This window comes from Bos indicus, chromosome 4 (genome assembly GCF_029378745.1).
Source record: "Bos indicus isolate NIAB-ARS_2022 breed Sahiwal x Tharparkar chromosome 4, NIAB-ARS_B.indTharparkar_mat_pri_1.0, whole genome shotgun sequence".
Lineage (NCBI taxonomy): Eukaryota > Metazoa > Chordata > Mammalia > Artiodactyla > Bovidae > Bos > Bos indicus.
Window position 1 is genome coordinate 33,539,241 of NC_091763.1, and position 2,732 is coordinate 33,541,972.

Consider the following 2,732-nt stretch of genomic DNA (forward strand, 5'->3'; position numbering starts at 1 on the left):
CAGTAGTAATAGCTTGGACTCTTAAGACAGTATTCTAAATTTGTTACGTATTTTAAGTCTAGTCCTCACAACAATCATAAAGGTAAATATCGTTACCATCCCCATTCAGCAGACGGGGAAACTGAGGCACAGAAAGGTTTAGAGATTTGCTCAGAGGCACACAGCTAGTAAGTGGCAGATGCTTCAAACCCAGGCAGTCCACTCTAGCTTCTTTACCCTTAACTACATGCTGCACCTCTTCTTAACAACAGATTGTTATTCTACTTATTTTTGAATCACATACAAATAGAGCCCTACTGCCTTGGTTTTGTTTGCCCAGAAGCACTCTCTGAGATATGAATTCTAATACAAGTAGTTTATCTGAGAGGCGAGCCACTGTATTAGTCAGGGTTATCCAGAGAAATAAAACCAATAGGATATGTATAGATGCATATAAGAGGAGATTTGTATTTATTATAGGAGTTGACTCATGTGGTTGTAGAGGCTTAGAAGTATTACCATCTGCTGTCTCCAGGCTGGACAACCAGGAAAGCAGGTGGTGTTATTCAGCCCCGAGTCTGATGGCCTGAGAATCAGGGCCCGAGAGTGTAAGTCTGGTCTAAGACTGACAGCCCACAAACCAGGAGCGCCAGTGTCCAAAGGCAGAGAAGACAGGTGTCTCAGCTCAGCAGAGAGAGCAAATTCACCCTTTCTCAGCTTTCTTGTTCTGTTCAGGTCCCCAGTGAGTTGGGTGGTGACCACCTGCATTGGTGGGGGCCACCATCTTTACTTAGTCTTCCCATTCAAATGCTAGTGTCTTTCCAAGGCATGCCCCCCCAAAACACACCCAGAGAGGTTTTACCAGCCATCTGGGCATTGCATAGCTCAACCGACATGTAAAAGTAGCCATCACAGTCACAAAGCCCCAGCAAGGGAGTGGGGACCTGAGACAAGGAAGAAAAAGCAGCCAAGAAAGAAGTTACTACCCCTGTGGACATCTATACCTTAATCGCATGGAGGAGACAGAGTAGAAGATACACGGTGGAACTATTCCTCCCAAGGATTTCTACCCAAGCCCTGTGGATCACTGGTTGAGGGCTGGCTCTTGGATGCTGTGAACTTCCTGGCATTCCCGCTTGCCCCGTGTGCAGCCAGAGTGGGCTTTGCAAACAGAGCAACCCCCCGGCAAAGGGTTTAAGTTACTGACAGTTAAGGGTTAGACTGGCCTGTGCTGCGATGATAAGGCCTAAGGGTTTATGAGCAGGGCACTTCCAGTGTTTGCTATGTACTTATGAGCATTCTTGGAGAAGGCAAAGGCACCCCACTCCAGTACTCTTGCCTGGAAAATCCCATGGATGGAGGAGCCTGGCGGGCTACAGTCCATGGGGTCGCTAAGAGTCGGACACGACTGAGTGACTTCACTTTCACTTTTCACTTTCCTGCATTGGAGAAGGAAATGGCAACCCACTCCAGTGTTCTTGCCTGGAGAATCCCAGGGACGGGGGAGCCTGGTGGGCTGCCGTCTATGGGGTCGCACAGAGTCGGACACGACTGAAGCGACTTAGCAGCAGCAGCAGCATCATGAGCATTCTGCAACTTACTTTTTTCGGTTACTGTTCATCCTTATGGTTGTGAGATTCGTCCATGTTGGCATGTTGAAACGTTCACTCACTTTCCTTGTTGTATGCCACCATATAGATCTGGTCCACTGACTTCATCGGTTCTTTTGTTGATGGACATTTGTGCTGCTTCCACTCTTTTGTTATCTCAAGTAATGTTACCTTGAAACTCCCAAGTCTCTTACTGTGTTGGTTTAGAGCTGCCTCTACAATCCTAGGTTTAGAATTACTGGGGTGAGAAGTATTGTCTCCTGCACCTTTATGACCTAACAAGTATAGCAGTTCTTCTGACAGAAATGCCAGCAGTAGAGGTGGAGATATCCTAATATTTTACATCTTTGCTTAAAAGTGCTGTTGTCGGACTTCACTGGAGGTCCAGGGGCTAAGGCTTCACACTTCCACTGCAGGGGGTGCCACCTCCATCCCTGGTCATGGAACTAAGATCCTACAGCCCATGTGGTAAAGTAAAAAAAAAACAAACAAAAAAACTGTAAGTGAAGGTAGCAGTTTGAAGCAGGCGTAGCGTGTAAGGATGACACTGTAGGATGATCCTAAAGTTCTGCGTGTCTGTTCAAAACTCAGGTCCTTATTTGATAGGTAAGTGTCATACTCTACGGGCAATAGGTTTCCTTTTCTGTACATCTACTTAATGGTTCTCTTAGGATCCTCTTCACTGTGGAACAAGTGGTTCTTCTAGGGGACTTACCTCAGGAGAAAACTTGGCCAACCTTATTAACTTCTTGCAACATCTCTAGTGAGAGAGGGAGCAACTCCCAGAAGTGCCCAGTATTCATTTTGCAAGACTGTTTAACAAATAACCACAAACCGAGTGGCTGACGACAACACAAATTTATGCTCTCACAACTCTGGAGCCCAGAAGTCCAAAGTCAGGGCGTCAGCAGGGTTATCTGGAGGCTCTGAGGGCGATCTGTTTCTCACCTCTGTCCTAGCTTCGGGCAGCTGCCAGCAACCCTTGGCGCTGCAGCCTCAGGCTGTCTTGCCCTGGCCTTCGTCTCTTGCAAGGACCCTTGTTATTGCACGTAGGGCCATGCTATTCCAGGCTGATCTCATCTCGAGATTCTTACCTTGATTATGCCTGCAAAGATCCTTTTTTCAAATAAGGTTGCAGTCACA